We start from the raw sequence: 21,910 nt of genomic DNA, 5'->3' as shown, positions 1-21,910 counted from the left end.
CTATGTCAATAGAATCACAGAATGTCCTGAGCTGGAAGGGACCCGCAGGGATCATCAAGTCCAGCTCTTGTTCCTGCATATGACAACCCCAAAATTCACACCATGTGTCTGACTCACAGTAGTTTCCAGGAGGATTAATTGCTTTGTTTTTCTTGGGGACATTTCTGGAGGCCCATGGAGATAAATGTAAACATTATAAAATACTGAAATGTCTTCACGCTGTTATCTTCTAAGGATCTCTTGAAAACAGTGTTTAAGGTGGGGAAAAGGTATTCAGGTATAAGTTCAAGTAGGCTACTGTCCCAAGTCCTCTTCTAGGCTGAGCTGGTGAGTAGAGGTTATCTTCCTCCTCCAGACCTAAGTGTGCCATCTCTACATTGTCCTCTAAAGGGCTCTAATTTTGAGGCTTAGATCCCTCTGATAGGAATGGGAGAAATTAAAATGAGCTTTTGTGATTCTTTGTGCCTCAACTTAGGTTTAATGTTACATACCTTATGAATGTTTTGCTTCCAGATATGCACAGCTCTGAATTCTTTGACATTTATTAACTCAATTCACATTCATTATGGCTCTATTAAATGAATTGGTGTACCAGTTATAGGCCTTGTAATAAAATTATAAAATAGGTTCTACTAGCTATCTGTAATTTCCTGCTTGTATGTGACTTTACCATTGACTGGAATGGAAGGATGATTGTAAATCTGTGTGTATATACTATATATATGTCCATAAGAGAGATGAAAATTACTTGGCAGGTGCAAAACTGATCCTTGATATTTTTTCCATTTCAGTTTTTAATAGCTTGCAAAAGAATTTAAAAGTCCAGTGTTCTAACAAAGATAACAAAAATAAATATAAAGTTTAGATTATTATTTTCTTATGGATAAATTGTTGAAAATGCTGAAGTTCATTGTCTGGTTTTATTGTGGTTTTTGTTTTGTGGTATATGTTTGTTTTTCAATGGAAAGGACTGAATGTTTGCAGGCCATTTAACTCATTGTCTACTGTAAAGTCATGGCCTCTTTAGCTTAGATAATACTTTTCCTTAAGACAAAAATGCATTTTTAAAGCTTACATTTTACTTATATAGTGTCTTCACATTCTTTATCAAATTTCATCCTATTCTGTGTAATTAGAAAACAACTTAAGAAATATTATGAGGCTGCACTAATTATTTTTTCTCTGAATTTAATACATGAAGTAATAACAAATTAATTTTCTCAAATCTATTAATGCTTTTGGCATTTTTGTAGCTGCCTCATCAAAATAGACTTATTTGGCATTTAGTTTTTTTAAAGGAATGTGTATCTCTTCAGTGGAATCCCAGAATCACAGAATGTTAGGGATTGGAAGGGACCTCGAAAGATCATCCAGTACAATCTGCCTGCCGGAGCAGTAACACCTAGATGAGGTTACACAGAAACATGTCCAGGCGGGTTTTGAATGTCTCCAGAGAAGGAGACTCCACAACCTCCCTGGGCAGCCTGTTCCAGTGCTCTGGCACCTTCACTGAGAAGCATTGTAGTAATAGATAAGTTTCACCTTTCCAAGGTAATTAATATGTCATTTATCATATTGATTTGTACTTTGTCATCTTTGTTTTCATATGCAGGTTTTATATTGAACTTCTCAAAAAGGTTAATATGACTAAATCGACTTAAGCTCTGATGGACTAAGTGAAATAAGAAACCATCTGAGCAGGTAATGTTAGGATAATGATGAAATGCCTGCTAACGTTGCAATGTCAGCAGTTTATTGTAACTGGTTAAATAAAAAATTTAATTGTTATTTATAAGTACAGTAGTATACTAAATTGTTAGCTCTGAAAACAAGGCTTCAGACAAGAATAAAGCTTCAAATTTTCATGCAAATGCTAACACTTGGACAATTGCTGTGTATAATTGACATTAGTAATGAACGAGCAATGCCCAGACTTCATAGAAAGTGGTTGCAGCTTGATTAATAGCGTGCCTTGGCAGTACCTGCAAACAACTGCTCTTTCCACTCTGCTGGTTGGTACTCTATGCCAGTTCATTTAATAGCATTTCAAGCCAGAAGTCTACCATTTATAGAAGTGGTTTTTGTGAATTACATTGTCCATTAGGATGTGGGTTTAGTCTACAGACTTCATTCATCTGGGACTTTAAATAGCTGTGACATGATGACTTAAAACTACTGGTCCAGAGCTCATTTGTGACTGGCTTTTCCAAACGTTATTGTACAAGAATGGCTTTTGTTGTTCTGTCCTGCTGCTCTTACAGTGTGGCCCAAGACTTTTAGTGCTACAGATTAGGAAAGTGTAATTCATTTATTTTCTACTTTGCCTGTTTTTCTTTAAGGAGAGGGGTGGAGGAAAACATTTGGTTTAGTAGTTGTAAATGCAAATATTCTTATATCTACTCTTGCCTTATTTGTATAAGTATAGTTACATAATGAAATAGCTTATGCGGAGTTGCGTTCTCTACATGTTTTTAGGATGTTGTATGTGCTATTAATGTTAGCACTTGGTGCTAACGTATCATAATGCAGAAACGTCTCAGTTTTCTTTAAGTAAAATTTACTAATATGAATCTTTCTCCACTTTGATTTCAGTTACATTGTGTTTGAGTGAGGAGGTCCATGCTTAACTGCAGTTAGATTATTTGTTTCTCCTATCTACATATTAAATATTGTCCACAGAGTCTTTAACTAAAATGTAGTCAAATGTCAGTGACAATTCAGTTACAAAGTTAACATCTACTCTAAAAATGCACGTTCGTCTTGCTAGCGTTAAGTATTTTATTTGCTTTCTTATTGAATTTGTTAGGCAATCAGTGCGGTGTCATGTTACAAGCAGGTTGCTCATCTGTTTGGTCTGATAAGTTTGTGATATGGTTATTTTACCCGGGGAAAGAAAAGCATTAGAACTCTGCTTACAGGTATTCTGAATATAGTTTATGTGGAGCCCAAGCATTATGAGATTGAAGTGTTTTCCCTGTGTGCCTCTGGCACTATGTTGTTAGCCGCCTGCTTTGCTCCAACTACATGTCCCATCCTTGGGACCTGTAGCTCTCTAGACCTTTGTCCAGTAACTCTACACCTTTTATATAGTATGTCAAGCTTATTGTTCTGTCCACTAAAGTTTGTTTTTCTCCTCTTCATTATTCTGAGGTAACTAGAGATAAACAAAGATTAGAAAGCTATTGTCTGGGTCTTTAGCCAAAGGAAGGAGACCCGGATCACATTCTTTCCACAGAGTCTTCTTGTGTCACTCTCAGGGCTATGCAGTCATCAAATATAATTTTCACAGAGGCGGTTATAGCTAATTCCTAACACTGTTCCTCTTACCAATCCTCTGTTGTGAAGTCTTTCTTTTTTGACCACACAGATTTCTGTCCTAAGAAAAAAGGTGATCAAAGCTTTCTGTCTGTTGACATGTAACACTGTCCAGGCAAGTTTCCCCTTTCCCTGTTTTCCTCCCTAACATTCTTCTCTTGATTTACCGTTTCTCCTCTATTTTGCTTGCTCTCATCTGCTTCAGGTCTTTGGTTTTAGTCCATAAATTTTCTGACAGGCTTTTCTTAAAAGAAAAAAAGAAAGAGAGGGGTAAAGATAGAAAACAACAACAAAAAACAATTTTACTTTTCAAGTCTGGTTTATGTTAGTTTGAGAAAAAAACAGAAGACTGATCCCTAGTTTGTGAGCAAGGAGGGACTGTAATATGACAAACAAGCCCCCAGTGAAAGCTAGCAAGCAGTTGTTTTGTTTTGTTTGTTTGTTTTTAATACAGGTTTAACACAGATAAATAATCTGCTGCTACTTCAACAGCACATTCTAGAGCAGTGATTCTTCTTGTTGCTCAGAGCCAGGTCTTGCAGGTTTCCTTTCTGTTTCTGCCTGTAGTACTTACAGTCTGTCCTTTTACTGAGAACTGCTGGATTTGATAGCAGATGCCATGGACAATAATTCAATTACAAATTTGTTTGCTAGAGCTCACAAATGTCATGAGACTTAACTGCCAAGTTGCACATTTTTACTGGGCACTTAGTTCAGGAAATAACTGGTCTGTACTACCTGGTATAGCCAGTGATCTGAAGGCCAATCAGTAAGTGGGATTATCTAGCTAATCTTGCACACAAGTGTTGGAACATGCATCTGATTGAGGGCCTTTCACAGTCTCTGCTAATATTTAGGTTTGACTATAGCAAAGGGAGCAGACAAAATTAAGTAGTTACTGCTTTTGAACCCATGCTCCGCACTTAGTTGCTTTAACTATGGCATACATATATATGTACATACAAATAAATTACAAATATATATTTAAAACAGTGTGTAAACATATTAGAAGAAGAATAAAGAGTGCCCAAGGGTGCATAAGCGAAAGTTTCTTCCAACACTGCAGTGAATAAGGTGGCCTCTAATCTTTGAATTCATTCATTAATGGCAACAGCTCAACCGTTCCAACATCTGTGGTGCTCTTCAAAGGAGAAGAGTTGGAGAAACTCCTGACTGTTCCTTTTGGTAGCTCTTTACTTCCTGCTAGCGTGAAGTTACCATGCTCTTTGTTATAAATAATTTGCATTAGGATAATTACTCATACAATTTTTTTCCTTCTTCCTTGCTCTTTAGTATTGGGGATATCTTCAGTAACTTGCTGCTTGAAGAAAGGACCAGAGTAACTGAAGTTTTACAATTCAGGTAGGTAACACTATCAGTTTACTTTTTACTTTAAATATTGAGGTAAACACAGATGACAGATCTATGAATATTCATTGTGATACCAAAACCATCAAATCATGATAGGGATTTTAACCTTAAGTAGATTGGATCTGGTTTCATGGCTCATCTCATGAATTCTAAGCAGCAGTTCGAGTGCCTCCTTGGTGATGAGTCCCTGAGGAGAAGTCCAGCAGAATTATGATATGCAAATATCCTTTGTGCTTGTAATAAAACCAGATTGATTAATATTCATGTCTGACTCAGACTAACTTTGACAGGAGGTCCAGGTACTTTGTGATCCTTAGTTAATTTAACAAATTATTTTTGACAACATTAAATTGTGTTATTGCCCCAACAGACTCTGGTATTCAGGGTATGTGCAGCCATGTATACTTTATCAAGATTTCCTTCCCTAATTTTCTTACCAAATATCCTCAATGGATTTGCTAATTATGTCAATTTCACATTCCTTTTCTTTTGTTCAAAGTAAGGCTTCTAGATAGATCTCCAGTACCTAATTCTTCAATAAGATGACAAAAATCTCCTTTGGTTTTGTGTGGCAGCTTTCATGGTTTTAATAATTTAACTAGCAATTTAATGTCATATGCTACTGATTATCATGGTTTGCTCAGCTTTGAAGGACCCATCCATCTTGACTTTACTACTTTCTAACTCCCATCAAGTACATGTGTTTTTGTGTGGTATTTAATAATGCAGATGAATGGCCAGTGTTTTTAATCAGCTGAATTTGCCTCCAGAAAAGTTCTAGTATAGATCTATTCCTGTTTGACTTTAGTAAGTGATACAATTGCAGCACATTTATATAGAGTTGATTTCTATGGATTAGATAACTACTAACAGAACAGTTAAACCCTGAAACTACTGCTGGTTTCTTATGAACTCAGTTCTGTACAGAAAATTTAATTTTAGAAGCTTGTAAATTCTATTCCAACATTCTTCTTTACTGTTTCGTATTTTACTGTCTAAATACACAAATGAACTGTGGAGAAGGATACTGTTAGATAACAGTACTTTAGGAAATGTGCATAGAAGTCTCTTACACATGCTGCTTCCTCAGAAAGAGGTGTAACTTACGGAACATGTTGCACAATTCTCTGCATTGAGAACTAGCCCTGCAAACACTGTTTCATTTCTCAGGTACTCTGTAATAAACTTCTATTCTACCTTATTCTCTGTGCTTCTGAGCATCATTCATGAGGTATGTAATTCGAGCAGCAGTCAAACTTGATGCTTTACTGTAAAGATACTCAAAGTATTTAAATACCGGTAAACTGCTAACATTACATTTTTTGTTTCCTTCTTTCTCTTTCCCTTCCCCCATGTTCCTTTGATGACTTTGAAGTGTTTTCAGTACCACCAGACATGTTTGGACTTATCCTTCATGTTGTGCATTTCCTCTCTATGAACACACCTGTTTTTTTTCAGCTCTGATTTCACTATTACTTGTAAAAGCTTTCTGCCAGAGAGCCTGGGGAAGGAAGAGTCTGCACATGAATCTACCCTGGAGAAGTATGTGACAAGGAGGTGGTTTTATTACTAGCATGTGAAACTAGAAGTGTAACTGGCATCCCAAAGCAGGAGCAGGAGCCGCAGCCTGTCTTGCTGGCCCTGCAGGTCCTTCTCTGGCCTGCTTCTTGCTGCTATGCCTCAGGAGTAGTGCCACAAGTTTATATACTCATGCTGTAGAAAACAAAACAAAACAAACCCACAAAAAAAACCCCACCAACAACAAAAAACATACCATGTTTCATTGCAGAATGAGAATGGGGTGTGGGAATGGGGAATCTCTGCTTGAGACTCTGTCAGGAGTGGGAGAGAGAAGGAAGTTATAGCCCGATCAGGTAATTTTAAAATAAATTTTAAAACTACCAACACCATAAAGCTTCACAACAACAACAAACCACAGCACCCTGTGAAGGTGGATGGAAGTGGGAGAAGAGTCAGTTGGATACCAGATGTAGGGTTGATAAGGGCAGGTAAAAGATGGTGATATCTGTTTGAAGAAGAAGATGGAGAAGAGCAGAGGACGAATATTTACTATCAGCGGAGAATAAGGGCTGTACTTCAAGCAGCAGGAGGGCAGGGATGAGAGCTGATACAGGAAGACCAAGTGGAGAAGAGACATGGCTTCTGCTGGAGCACTGGCATCAGTCAATATTGATCTCCCCTGGAGCAGGGGGAGGCAGGGAGGGAAGAGAACTCCACAGTGTGAAAATATGTGTATTTCATTCTTGTGCCAGAGACAAGTAAAGTGCAGTGGGTGTTCCCAGCCTGTTGGCTGCCCTTTCTGTACATGTTCCAGGAGTGTCTGGAGAAAGCTTCAATCACAGGTCAGGAAGTAGAGTCTTCCTGACTTGCCTCCCTGGAAGTAATGGAACTGGGTTTAAAATCTCAATAAACATCTTACAGTATGTCCTAGTCCAACCCAAGCAACCAAACAAACAAACAAACAAAACCAAAAACCAAACCAAACCAAAAAAAAACACACCACCAAAACCCAAATGATTGAAGTCCTAATATTTTTCTTCTTTAGTCTTGAGTGTTTCGAGGTTCTGAGTGACAGATTGTAAGACAGTGATGCAGGACAGTGCACCAGGGCCATTCCCTGCTGCCTCTTTATATAGAACTCTGCAACATTTCCCTCCCCTGTCCCCTTACAATTGTGTGGCTGGACTTGCATCTTCATTCACATAGCCAGTGTTTCTTGTCGCATGATTCTGACCACATGGTGGGTGGATGTGAAGAAGGCGGCATTAAAGCTTGTGGCTCTTCATCATAGTTAGTGTATTTCTCATCTGGTCTCATGATACTCTGAAACATATACTTTCCAGCTGCTTAGAGCAAACCCAGAACAATCTGGGGGGAATAAAAAGCAGGATAAAAATGTGTTTTCCTTAACTTTTCCATTCTAGTATGGCTACTTATCATTTAATTCCCTAAAGATCTACAATACTGAAGTCGGGGAGAAAGTGGGGAAAAAAAATATTTTCTCCCTTATGGAGGTAATATCAAAATGGTAGTGAATTTTAGATAAATGCTTTTACACCAGCAAATGGCTAGAGTTTGTCAAGGAAACCCTTATTTAATTCATGTCTAGCACTAAAAGCTTCTCCAACATTTCTGCAGTATACTTTTGCAGCCAGAAGTCCTAGCCTAAAATGCTAGTGGATCATTCATGTGTTGTGTTTCTGTCTGGGTAACACCACAGAAAAGCCTGCATATCTTCAAAATGTGAAATATGTCTTTTCTATTACCTGGCTTTTGTTGTATATTTTTTCAAATTGGGTTCATGGGCTGTCTTTTCTGAGCAAGATTTTAATGGAATTTAGTTTCCTGTGGAAGGAAGTGCTTATACATCATGCATCACACTTTCATCAATTCTGAATGACTTGAATATTCAGTTTAGTAATTGATTCATGAAGTTGGAGCAATGGCAAAAAGAGAAGTTTTAGTTCCCTTATTTAATTGCTCTAAGGGCAAAGGAAAAAAATTCACATAAGATGTTGGATTTTATTTTCAGTTTAGCTTCTGCCTGCAACTCCTGAGTTCTGATAATTGCATTAATCCTGTAGAATAACTGGGAAGTAACACAAGTACAGAACTATGCTCTGCTGTTACTCCAGATGCCCATTTGTACAAATACTTGCATTTCACTACTGTTGTCTCTTGCACCAGCTGTGTTTATATCTGACTGTTCTCCACCCTTAATTGTAAAGGTTGACTCAAATTATTGGGGTGCAGCTGGATTTTCTGATTCAGCTTCTTACATGGGTCTTGAAAAACAGCTGGTGTTTTTTTTTCCCTGAAACATTTTGTTTGCATTTTGTCCTGAGTTGGAAGTGACCTACAAGGATCATTGAGTCCAACTCCTGTCCCTGCACAGGACAACCCCACGGTTCATACCATGTGTCTGAGGGCGTTGTCCAGTCTCTTCTTGAACACTGTCACACCTGGGGCCGTGACACCTCCCTGGGAGCCTGTTCCGGTGCTCCAAGACCCACTGGGTGAAGAACCTTTTCCTAATGTCCAACCTAAACCTTCCCTGGCACATCTTCCTGCCATTCCCTTGGGTTCTGTCATTGGTCACTACAGAGAAGAGATCAGCACCTGCCCCTCCTCCTCCCCTTGTGAGGAAGCTGTAGCCGCCATGAGGTCTCCCCTCAGTTTCCTTTTCTCCAGGCTGAACAAACCAAGTGACTTTGGCTGCTAGTAGAACACAGCTGATCCAATTGAACGGTATTAATTCAGAAGTCCGCAGTGCAGCTTTTGCTGTCACTTAACAGTAAAGTGGACCATGAAGAACAAAAACACTAAAGCTTCCTGCAAATGGAAAACATAAAACAGAAGAAATCTAGAAGTTGGAGAGCATCAATAAGAAAATTACTGTAATGGAAGCCAGCTTTCATTACACCTGTCTGTGTGAAGAGAATAGTAAACAAAAAAAGTAAAATAGGAAAATCTGTTGGGGAATATTGGGTGATGTTTAAACTGCTTTGTCCGCCTTTGTGGGTAAGCCATCTTGCACTGTAATGGGGAAGAGAAGGAGAACACAAGGCCCACAAAGAAAGGATGCTTGGAAGTACACCTGCATAATGTTCAGTTGCCATAGTTTGAAATATTGAATACATACTCTGAGAGATCTTTCATTTTGAAGGTTTTATATTTAGACTTCTAACTAGCTATAGAATGTACTTTGTAATGATATTTAAAGTATCTTTAACAGATTGGGAAGTTCTGTTCTGTAAGATTGGGGTTTTTTTTCTCCTTTCTGGAAGTACAGTCATGCTGTAATCTTTTCCTTAAATTGACTAAGCTTACGTACAGTGTGAAATATGGTATCCTGAAAAAGCTGTAAGTGCTTCCTGCCCTCTTATGCACGCTGTACTTTGCAATCTTTTTTTTTTTTTTTCTTATATGTGATTTTATGCAGGGAAAAATCTGCCATTTCGTGATTAAGGCACAAAGCCTAAGAAGCCTAAAAATATAACTGGCTTTTAGCACCATGAGTAATCATGTCACCACAGAAAATGCCCCAAGCCCATGTGGTTCATAATGCTCAGGACAAAGTGCTCTCTGCAGTGAGAATGCCAAGGACTAATGTCCTGGGACTACTTGAATGCTGGCGTCCCATTTCCTGGGAGAGCACAGGCTCTGTTCATACACAAATTGTTGAGTGCTTACTGTCTGTTTTCTGTACATCAGATTTGTAGTTACCCTCCAATGTACAATGCCTATCCATTCAGAAAAGCTAGCACACAATGTGCGTACATTATATAATCAAATTAGATCCCTATAGGTATAAAATAATTAAGGATCCCTATTCTACAGCATTAAATTACCTATGGTACTTAAAATCTAGTAAGTTAGATAGCTCAGAGGCAGGCAAGCTCATACAAAGTCTAAGAATCTGATCTTCACAGCGGGCTGGATTCAAAAGTGAAGACAAGATATGTTTCCCTTATTGTATCTAAATTTTGTTATTGAATTCTGTGTGGAACTTCTAACCATGGCAACTGTCTATTTTCTTCGAAAGAAGAAAAATAATATTCTCTTCTATTGATTCTTGATATTATTGTTACAGTATCAAGAGGAAAGAACTAATGAACAGACTTTTGCTAATAGCCCAATTTAACTTTCAGATTAATCTTTGCTGTAGAAAATACTCCTCCACTCTCCTGTCTTCTTTTGGACCAACAGTTGCTATACCACACTGAAAGGCATAGAATGGATCATTTTCTACACTTGTTTTTTAACACTATCTACAACTTACTGGTACTCCCTTAATAGGAAAAGCAGTTCAAGCATATCACTTGGAGGAGGGTTGTGTTCCAGTAGGAACTTATTCAGGACTTTGGCACATAGATTCAAAATACTGTTTTGAAAAATCTTACTAATATTCAGCCTTGGACATGCAGATTTCACAGGTGTCTTGCTTCCTTTCTGTGGTTACACACACACACACACGTAGTCTGCGTGTTTACTCATGCTCAGAATTGCAGTTTGATCAAGCTGTTTGGATGCTACCCTCTGTCCAGGAGAGACTGATCCAGTGTCTCGGAATATGTTCCATTCCAGTTATACTAGGCTTCTCACAAGACAGGATTCTGTGATGTCATTTACTTTTCAAAATCTAATGAGTAAAGTAATATCTTGCTGTTCCTTCCTCATTAAGCATGAGCTAGTAGCTGCAAACTGCAACATTCTTCAATAATTTGATTTCTTCTTTTGATGGAGGCAATTCAGAAGCAGCACATCTTGTCTTTGCCTTTCTCTGTATTGAAATACAAAGCAGTCTTTAATCCTTCTAGGCTTTTTTGATTCTTGGTTATTAATCATACCAGGAACGTTACCTGTTACTAACTAACTTGGGGAGGAAGGGTAAGCCAGCCATTTCTATTATTCCTGTTGCATAGTAGATCTGTGCCTCTCTCTGGCTGGGTTATGCATGACCAGCCATTCTTTTGAGGCTGGTTTGTTAGACTTCAGTCCAAGTATTTGTCAACAGTTATTCTATCAGTCAAATTAGGTCAACCAGCCTTTAGTATGAATTATGTTCGGAGGCTGAACTGCATTTACACATCATGAGCACATTGATTGGTGTAGGAGTCTGAAGAACTGGAAGAGTGCCCTCAAGCTGTAGCTTCCTTAAATCCCATTGACTGGCGGAAGGGGAATGCTGCTTTTGAATTGACTTGGGCAGGAAAATACTGGTGGGGGAGGTGCAGTGGCTTCACTGGCATTTTTGTTTGCTTTTTAGTTAATAAGAGCGAATTATAAAATGAAGATGGTAATGGCAGCCTAGCCTCCTTTTAAGAGTAGTCTTGTCAAGTTAGTGCTAGTCTTGGGGAAGATGCTCTTACTGCGGTAAGATGGAAATGTAAAGTACTCTCAAAGAGGAATGCGTGGGTGATATTTATTTGCAATATACATGTATGAAAATATGTTAATTTCCTTATGCAGAAGAGGGAGTGGAGGCACAGGGAAGCATTGTAATTAATTACTGGAGGGCAGAGGTGCTGGAAGAATTGATTTGTAATACAAGAAGCCAAATCTGTAGTTGAGTAGCACCTGCTTCTCAAAAATCTGGCAGGCTTTGATTGGAAACTGCTGGTTACTTGGCACTTCTGAAAATCTAGCTATCTAGCTTTCCAGTTGTATTTTGAGAGGCTTCTAACATAAGGCTTCTAACTTGAGCTGCCACAAGAGACTGGGGTGCTGCTGGATTGAATGTTTTCCGCCTTTTAATGGACTGTGACTTAACAAGTACATGAAAAGCCAAACTGTGACATGAATCTCTGTAGTCCTGGATGATTTTGAAGTGCATATTCCCCAGGCTAGTTTGTACACAAATGTTATGACTTAATTTATCTGTTGTGGGGAAAACAAACTCATGGAAGATCACTGAAATTTCTCATTGTTAACACTTTCCATAAAAGAAAAACATTATTTACTGTCAAAATTTCATTATTTACCTTCAGAAAAGGCAGTCTAGAAAATCATTTTGTCAGAAAGTGTTCTCTCATAAACACAATAGTTCATTTCTGTACCCTATTCTGCTCTCCATCTGTTTCCTCAATATCTTCTGCATGATCTTTGCCTCTGGATATTTAGATATTTTTCAGCAAAGCTTCTTACTGCAGTGGGTTATCTGTTGTGGTATCATTACAAGTGCTTTTACTTCCACTTTTTTCAATTTTTTATTTGTTTAAAAACAAATCTCTCACCCAGTTCTTTTATATTGTATGTATACTCCAGGCTTGTTTCATAAGTGTGGTTCTTTTCTGCTGTGCCTTGCTTCCCTCCCTCTCTGTTGCCCCCCAGCTGTAACCTTTCCTGTTACCTTTCTGTCTCTTCCTGTTCCTTTCCGCTGCTTGTATCTCAAAATAGCTGTAGTGGTCATTACTGATGGGGTGATGCTGTTAGATGGACCCAGAATTTGAAGGTTGCTGGATAACACTACATTGTGAAGTCTTTCATGGGATGGCATGGGAGAAAACTGTAACTACTTTTGTTTTAAGAGCATTGGAAGAAGTTGCTAGTTCTGCAAAAACTGACTGTGGTAGGGTCCTGGTGTACGTTACTAATGTAGTAGTGGAGGCTCTTGGATGCTCTTTGTTAACCTAATATATTGCATTCTGGTAGATAGAAACCCCTTGTAAATAGGCATCAAATTCCCAGCTGTAAAGCTTTGTTGCAGAAAAGTCTGACTTTGTTATATGTCCCCAAACAAACTGTAACAAAAGCATATGCTTGTTCCAGTCTCTGGAGACTGATATACTTTCATTTCCATATATGTTTAACAAAGTCACATAGTGTTTACTTACCAGAAACTTCTACAGTAGTGTAGTGCTACAGCTATTACTAATTTGGTAGTTCAAGCTGAACTCAAGTGTGGAAGTGGTTTTTTGTTTGTTTCACTACTTTTTTTTTTTTTTTTTTTAGACAGCTCAGAATCCACTAGAAAAAAAGATACATTCACAGATATCCAGAAATAGTAGCTTATTTTGCAGAAACTGATTCTATTCTGAGGATGTGTTCAATAACACGGTTATTAATAACAAGCAGTTATGAAAAGAAGAAATGTCTGTCATTTGACAAATTAAAAGCAGTAACTTTTCAGAAAAGCTTTCTAAATGCTTTTCACTATTTCATTGTCCTGCTATTAGTATTTGTACATATTTAGAAAGTACTTATTTTTTGAGATATTGAATTTTCAATACTACAGTAAAATACAATATTCATCATGAAATAGAAGAAAGTTTTTTAGACTATTGTTTTCAGAACTTCCGCAAAAATCCCACTTTGCCTCTTTACCCATCAAAATACTGATACAGAATTAATGAGTGAAAGTTGATGACCAGTATGCACTGACTATTAATACTGGTATTACCAGTGCTGTCTAAATTTTGCCACTGTCTTGGATATTAGTATATTATAAAGGAAGTTAAATCAGCATTTGTTTTGAAGTCTTAGTCTCAAATTGAGGGTGAAAGCTTTGTGCACAATTCACTAGAGCAACTGGACCGCTTGAGGTATCTATATATAACAATATAATGTACAGACAACTAGTTAATTTCAGATGTTCAAAGATGGATGTACTAGTCACATAAAAAGCAGATTCTCTTTTGATGGATATCAGCATTATTCACTACAGTGCATGTCCAAGAACTGCAGTTATTTCAGCAATACTGCTGTTCCTCTGACTCTTACCGCTCTGTTCTTGTACTTCTGGCTTGTGTGCTGGATAATGTGAAATGCATATATTGGTGTTTTGGTTTGGTATGGTTGTTTGGTTTTTTTTGTTTGTTTGTTTTGTTTTGTTTTTATTCCTTGGGCTCCAGCAAACAACTGTCTCTAACACAGAAATTGAAGTTCTTCCTATCAATAGTTCTACCATCCCCATTACAGAGCTATATAACAGGAGACAAAGAGAAAGGTTAGGTAAAAGAGCAGGTGGAATAAAGTATTAAAATAAATAGTACCACAAGTAAGCATGGTACATGTACCTTTTTTGATCTTGTGTTCCTACTTTAAATATTCATGAGATATTCACACGGAAGAAGGCCCACAGTTGTGGGTTAAGGCATCACAAATTCTGGATTAGAAGAACAATTAACTTGCTGTTGCACTAGAAATATCTGAGTCATGGTCATTGAATAATGCCAGTTGTATTCTTCAGGATCTCTTTATTTAAACTCCTGACGTTTTCCAGCCCCTAGGTAGTTAAGTACTTTAAACAGAACTGAGAAAGTTAACCATAAATGTGCTGCTTTTTCAAAATTTGAACTTTTAAAGAAATGCCCTTGCAGAAATTAGGCTTATTCATCTCTGCCTTCACATGTGGCTCAAAGACCTCAGCAGAAGTACCAAAATGAAACACATTAGGGAAGATCTAACCTGTTTCTGAAAAGGTTACCAGGAAATAGACTAGACTGTCTGACATGTGTTGATACGTCCCGCATCAACACCAAGTTAAAGTGTTATATTTCTGTCTGTGGTCCTTCCAGGTGTTAGATCACAGGTGTCAGCTCATGGGATAGGTCGCAGCCTTTTAGTTTCAGGCTTTATTTGGAAGTCCTCATCTGCTGCCTTTTTGGGAGTGCAGTAAGTGCATAACCTTGCCAGGATGCTCTGGTAACCTTATGAGCAGAAATTCCTATCACCTTCTATGGAGACATGGGTTCCTTGGAGCTGGCAGAAATCCCAAATGTTTCCTCTGCTGTTGCTAAAGAGACAAACCTGCAGGTACAGGAGTCCTGACCTGATAAAATGAAAAACTAGTCTGACCTGTAGGCAAGGCCTAGAAAAGCTGTGATTTTCTTTCTACCTCTTGCTGTGTCATAATCTAACACCCTGTGTAACAGTGCTTCTACACCCCATGTACTCTCTGCATATACTTATTAAGGTAAAGCTAATGGCCACTTTGGGTTAATTTGGGGCAGTCACATGGCTTCACCAAGGAGAAGTCATGCTTGACCAACCTCATATCCTTTTATGAGGACATAACCAGGTGGATAAATAATGGCAAAGCAGAGGATGTGGTCTGTCTTGACTTAAGTAAAGCATATGACACAGTCTCCCACAGCATCCTTGCTGCTAAACTGAGGAAGTGTGGCCTGGATGATCGGGTAGTGAGGTGGACTGTGAACTGGCTGAAGGAAGGAAGCCAGAGAGTTGTGGTCAATGTGGCAGAGTCCAGTTGGAGGCCTGTATCTAGTGGAGTGCCTCAGGGGTCGGTACTGGAACCCGTACTGTTCAATACATTCATCAATGACTTGGATAAGGGAATAGAGTGTACTATCAGCAAGTTTGCTGATGACACGAAGCTGGGAGGAGTGGCTGACACGCCAGAAGGCTGTGCTGCCATCCAGTGAGACCTGGACAAGCTGGAGAGTTGGGCAGGGAAAAATTGAATGAAATATAGCAAAGGGAAGTGTAGAGTCTTGCATCTGGGCAGGAACAACTCCAGTGTCCAGTATAAGTTGGGGAATGACCTGTTAGAGAGCAGTGTAGAGGAAAGGGACCTGTGGGTCCTGGTGGACAGCAGGATGACCATGAGCCAGCACTGTGCCCTTGCAGCCAAGAAGGCCAATGGCATCCTAGGGTGTATTAGAAGGGGGGTGGTTAGTACATCAAGAGAGGTTCTCCTTCCCCTCTACTCTGCCCTAGTGAGACCACATCTGGAAAATAGTTCTGGGTCTTTCAGTTCAAGAAGGACAGGGAACTGCTGGAGAGAGTCCAGTACAGAGCCACGAAGATGATTAAGGGAGTGGAGCATCTCCCTTACAAGGAAAGGCTGAGAGAGCTGGGTGTCTCTAGCCTGGAGAAGAGCATACTGAGGGGTGTCCTCACTAATGTTTATAAATATATAAAGGGTGAGTGTCATGAGGATGGAGGCAGGCTCTTCTCAGTCACAACCAATGATAGGACAAGGGACAATGGGTGTGAACTGGAACACAGGAGGTTCCACTTCAATATGAAAAGAAACTTCTTCTCCGTGAGGGTGACAGAGCACTGGAACAGGCTGCCCAGGGAGGTTGTGGAGTCTTCTACTCTGGAGACATTCAGAACCCACCTGGACACATTCCTGTGTAACCTCATCTGGGTGTTCCTGCTCTGGCAGGGGGATTGGACTAGATGATCTTTCGAGGTCCCTTCCAATCCCTAACGTTCTGTGGTTCTGTGATTTCCGTGAAATAAATGTTCTTGGTTTCCATTGTAAACAGCTTATTTGCACATAGCCTCAAAAGGCATGATTTATGAGTTGCTATGTATTGATACTCAGGGTTCTCATGGAGAATTAATTTCTTTCTGTATTCATTTTTTGCTATTCAACAATGATTTCTTTGTGTTGAGGAAAAGGAGTCCAAAGTGAAAACCAACTGGTTTTGTCCACTTTCCTCTGACACTAGAAGTGCTAAACAACTTCTTTCATAGGAAGTTGCTGATAATATACTGGCACTTACAAACAAGATGATACCAAAACCAGTCCAAGAAAAAATTATTTTTTAACTTTTTTTTTTAATTTATGTATTTATTTTGCTTAATTTTCACAATGGAAACACTGCCCACATCCTTCTCCCCTTCATAAGTGGCGCTACCCTGTAGAAGTGCTTGCAGAATGAATCCATCTGTAAATGCCAGTAAAGATTTTAAGTTCAGACCTGGGAAGGTAGTTCAGTGTGAACAAAAAGCACTTTAGACCATAGCAGTGTGTGCTGATTTGGTAGTCATGTCCTTTTTGTGTTTTGCGTCTTCAATCTGTATGTCCCAGGGGGGGCCAGGGCTTTTAGACGCAGCTCCTTCTGTAAAGTTAGAAATACTAGGAGACGGTTTTTTACTGGTTAAAAACAAACCAACCAACGCCCACACAAAACACAAATCTCATTTCCCCAGTTCTTAACTCGTGATGACTGGATCATACCGGAGCAGCTTCTGAGGACCCTTCCCTGGAGGGGGCAGCCTGTGGTCGTGGCAAGTGGCTTGGGGACAGTACCTGGTCCCCAGAGCAGCTCTTCAGGTATGGGTGGTTAGGATGGGGTCGCAGGGGCTGCCTGCCTGCTCAGTGCTGGGGAGAGAAGGAGAAGCAGATATTGGAACCCTTTGTGCCCATCTGAAGACACGTGCTGCAGTGGGAATAGGTCACACAGCTGCAACCCTGGCAACTAGGGCCCAGAGCAGGGGACAAGGGCAGCTTCCCGGCAGAGGATCGCCACGTTTGAAGATGAGCAAACTAAAATGGTAGCATAGTCATTAGAAGAACTTGTGTGCCTGTTTATCTTCCTAATGATTTCTTTTTTTTTTTCTTTTTTTTTTTTGGTAATCCTTTAGACTGAAATTGATCTATGTGTTTTTCAATACATAGATAAATTAATGACCTAATACTTTCCAATGTCTTTTGTTATTTCTGACTGCATATTGGTTTGGGCTTTAGGAGTTTCTTGTATTGAACATATGCCTGTAAGTTTGTTTTCATAACAAACTTCATTAAAGCCTTGATTATTTTTGTTTTTCATTTTGATTTTAGAGTCTTAATTTGATCGCATATTTCCTGTTTAATACAGCACCAAATTCATTGTCACCAGTTAAAAGCATGAAGGAATTTTGTTCAAACTGATTTTTGTAGCATAGAGGCACAAAATCCTGAGAGCAGCGGTGGTTTGAGAAGCAAATTTATTGTAAACAATGTGTGTGTGTATTTATCTGTATATAGATTTGCATTGGTTCTTCTAAAGTGGTCATTCTTGTTGTGACAGCTGTTTTCTAGAGAAACTAAATGTTTCATTTGTAAGATGCAGCAATCTGATCTATTTGGATGGGGAGTCCCATGAATGAATTGGGATAACACCAGTGATGTGAATACAATAGGCTTCATTAGTTACCCAGCTGTGGATGGTGATTCACCAGCCACAGTTCTGGCGGCATGTCTGGGAGAGAGGGGGCGTTTGTTTGAGGCAGAGTCTGAGTAATGAATACCTTAAACCAAGTGATCTATGGCTGAGTGGCAGACAAAGGGGGCTTTGGGGAAGTGACTGATTGTCCTGTGTGAAAGGAGCGCAGCCATCTCTGGCCTTCATACTGAGCCTCGCATGTGAGCCATTGCCCCTTCTTTTGGGGAGAAAAAGGGGAAAGCATATCCACTTAGGAAACAAGTGCACCTTGCCAGTGAAGGTGCTGTTACTGCATCGTGCTGATCTAGTTACTATAACATAGAATGGTGAACTAGAAGGTTTGGTTATTTTGTTGTTTGTTTGTTTGTTTGTTTTTCCAGTATTTCAACAAATGCAGTAGCAATTTTTTGGCAAAATAGTTATAGATTTATTTTTGTTTTCCCTTGTCTTCCACTTTCTTACCTCCTATAAGGAATCTGCAATGTCTGTGCTACAGGCTGGTTGTGAGTCAGAGCCCAGAGCAATAAGAGCAGCAGATGTGATGATTCCTGGATGTTCTCTAATCAGGCCAGTGTGGTTATCTGGGGCAACCACGAGTCAGGAGCACATTCCCTTCTGCTGACTGATATATAGGCCAAAATGTCCTGCTCAGGAGCTGGGTGGAAAGCCAGAACAACATCATCTTGAACTGTTCAATCACTTCACTCAAGCTTGATTGTAGATGGGATGAATTGCTCGTTTAATGGCTTTTATTTTTTTATTTTTCCTCTTCCCTCACTTGTTCTGTATTCAGCCTGAGCAATGAAAGAGGACTGAAGGTGAAAGCTAGAAAGAACACACCTCACTAGGTGTGTTTGTTGACTTGTTGTAAAGTGCAAAGTGAAAGGCCTGGCACCTATAAAATATCTGGAGACACCTCGAGTCTCAAATTATAGAAATATATGTATTTTTGTGAGGCGTAGGAAAAATGAAGGAAATGTTTTGGTCTGGCATAGGATTTGAGGCTTTAAATGCTAAATTTCACAGCTGTATCTTGTGCTCTTTGCAGAACTTGCTAGTGAAAGCAAAGTTACAAATTCAAAAAGCTTGAGACCCCCTTTACCAGCCCTTTCCTTTATTTGAGAATGAGCAACCAGAACGGAGAAGTATGTTAAAGAGCAACTGGAACTTTCTCTAAATGTATACTTCTTACACCTTAATCTTAACTTTCAGATAAAAATTATTATCCCAGGCCAAGGAATTATTGTGTGGTTTGGGTTTTTTTTTGTTGCCAGATACATACAGAATACTTCTGTCAGCAGATTCAAGGAAAATGTTTCCCACCTCACCCAGATACCAAAAAGAACTAAGAGTTGTGTGGCATTGGAGGAGGTAGGATCTCATTCAAAACAGAGAAACTTTGTATGGTAAACTGAATTGTCACCTTACAACTGTTCAACAATTTAGTCAACATAGTTGCTGCTTGTTTTTCATTTCAGTTTATTTACTTACATGGAGACTTGATTGTACCCTCCAGCAAAACCCTAGTGACTCATTTCCAGGCCTTTCACTGGAAAGGATTATACAAATGAAATACTATGATGTTATTAAGTAACTTACCAAAAAAAACCCCAAACAGAAATAAGAGAAATGTGAAGGCAGAAAAGACCTATCTTTCCCCCCCTCCGCCCCAGAACAAGAGATGATTCCACTGAATTTTATAGCTTAAACTTTCAGTGGTAATGGAGTGTGCCAGCAGTTCTTTAGTGTGCAGAAAGAGTGCTCACCATGAAGTTTGTAAAGATCAGTGTGAAGATATTTACCAATTGTATTTACTTAAAAGCTATTACAGTCTTTTCTTCCAGTGTGGCTGCAAAACTTCTTAGGAGTTCAAGGTAACTGGGGAAAGAGGCAAAAATCTCCATAGAACTAAAAAAAATAGTGCACCTTCTCTCAAAATCAAAAAATCTGCCATTTTCCCTCTCTCATAAAAGGCAGTGTGCTAGTTTGGGCTATTTTTACCTTTCCAAAACTTGTCTGTTTAATTCGCATTTCTTGGTCATTTGCCATGGGAATTTGTGGGAGAAAATGAAGCTGTTGTGCTATTTAGTGCTTTGTATCTCCAAAATGCTGGGGTACTGGCATAGGACAAAGTTTAAATGTGTTTAAATCCCAAGCATAGTCTCATTTAAAAGGGAGCATGTACCAGCATACATAGGCTCTCCTGACCGTGGCAGTACCAGAAGAGGTAGTGGATTTGTATGTTAGGAAACATTAATGGTCTGTCATGTTTCTCCATAACAATACTTGGACTCAGGATGATACTTCTGAATAGGTAATATATATTTACCTTGTGGTCTAGGGAACTAAGTATTTGCCAAGAGAAGTAACTCTCATTAGCTAGGTTTACCTGTCGAAAGAGTAGAATAATGGAACAGGCAGTCAAGAACAGAGTGGGTGGTGTTGGCAAAGCATTTTTTCAAGCTTAAACTTGGAAGCATCTGATGTTAAATCTGTCACGAGCTAAGCCTTGTAATTCGCTTCACTGTCTGTGCCTTGTTCTGCAGTCTTCATCAACATAGTTTACGAAAAAGGTCCTAGAGGAACTTGGCAGTTCTTCCTGATACAAAGAGCTGCAATGGTTGCTGTTGCTGTTTTCCCTATGGCTTTGTTATGTACATTACGAAAGGATTGCCTGTTGCGTTGAGCTGTCTGGAAAACTTCCGTAGTTGATCTTGAGTAAAGGAACTTGTATTTCCTTGTTTCAAGTGGGCAAATGGTTTTGGTTGACATGAGAAGCACTTGAGTCTTTATACTTACATTTATGGAGACTCTTACTCTGTGTGGCAGCAGCATTCTTTTCATTGTGAGGAAGCACAAGTATTTTACTTCATATTTGTTATTCAGGACCTTTCACGTTTATCAGTAAAGTACCCTATGTCTAGTGATTTGGCACGAGAAATACCATGGTCAAAACACTGTTTATTTTTCAGGCTTCCATTAGGGGTTTTGTAGAGGTCAGAGTGTTGGAAAGAAGGTGGCAGTGTTTTGTACGTATTTTGTCTCCCGTCCATACCTGTTTGCAAGCAGATGGATAAAATAAAATAATGTAGGAGATCGGCTGGAGATGGTATGCTTCTGACCCATACTACAATTGCTAATGTGATTTCTTGTAAATAATCTCATTTCTTCCCTTTCCTTTCTCCCAGAGAAATTCTCCAGAGCCATGTCTTTGGGCTTGAAAGTGTTCATTCAGTGCGGATAAGCGAATACTGTTGGGTAACGTGACAGTGGAGTTGAAGTGCCCACAATGGGAAAAAGAATGTAACTTCATTGCTGTGCTATCTTAGAGTGATAAGATTTTATTTCATGCTGCTAACGTCTGCTGTTAGTAGATGCTATTTTGGCCATTACAAAATGCAATGTTTAGTGAATCTTTTTTCTTCACTACGTGTGTGCACAGAGGAGAGAAGTATCGCTTAAGGAAGTGATGAGAAAGCAAGAAGTAGGCAGGGACAATGTCTGAAGACTGTACCAGGCCAGCGTGGGGACCTGGACAACACAGGACAAGAGCAGGAAGCACAGCTGCCTCTGTGAACAAAACTTCTGGGAACCTAAGTGTAAAAGGACTCTGTAGCAAGAAGCACTTAGTTGGAAGGGCTACATTTCACCTTCACCATATGGAAGAGGTAGACTCAACACAAAAGGGTTGCTTGGCTTGTTCCTTCTATTTTGTTTTGTAACTTCAGGCTCCTATCCTGGGATTCGACATGTGAGCTTTGCAGTGCAGGACTGTAGGGAGAACAGAGGCAGCACAAAGA

The 21,910-nt window shown here is 39.2% G+C and overlaps 1 protein-coding gene across 2 annotated transcripts in view; it reads left to right on the top strand.

Annotated features, from left to right (window-relative positions):
• The window catches only part of CDC42SE2 (CDC42 small effector 2), an 85,523-nt gene that overhangs the window by 10,856 nt on the left and 52,757 nt on the right, over positions 1 to 21,910 (top strand). The window contains exon 3 of one of the 2 annotated variants that reach the window (XM_082075892.1): positions 4,609 to 4,677. The exons of the other annotated variant lie outside the window; for it this stretch is intronic. The gene's annotated coding sequence lies outside the window, so the exon portion shown is untranslated. The remainder of the gene's footprint in view (positions 1 to 4,608; positions 4,678 to 21,910) is intronic. 2 annotated transcript variants of the gene reach the window in all.

The sequence above is a fragment of the Streptopelia decaocto genome (assembly GCF_964273445.1).
Source record: "Streptopelia decaocto genome assembly, chromosome: Z".
Lineage (NCBI taxonomy): Eukaryota > Metazoa > Chordata > Aves > Columbiformes > Columbidae > Streptopelia > Streptopelia decaocto.
This window is presented reverse-complemented; position numbering and strand designations above follow the sequence as displayed.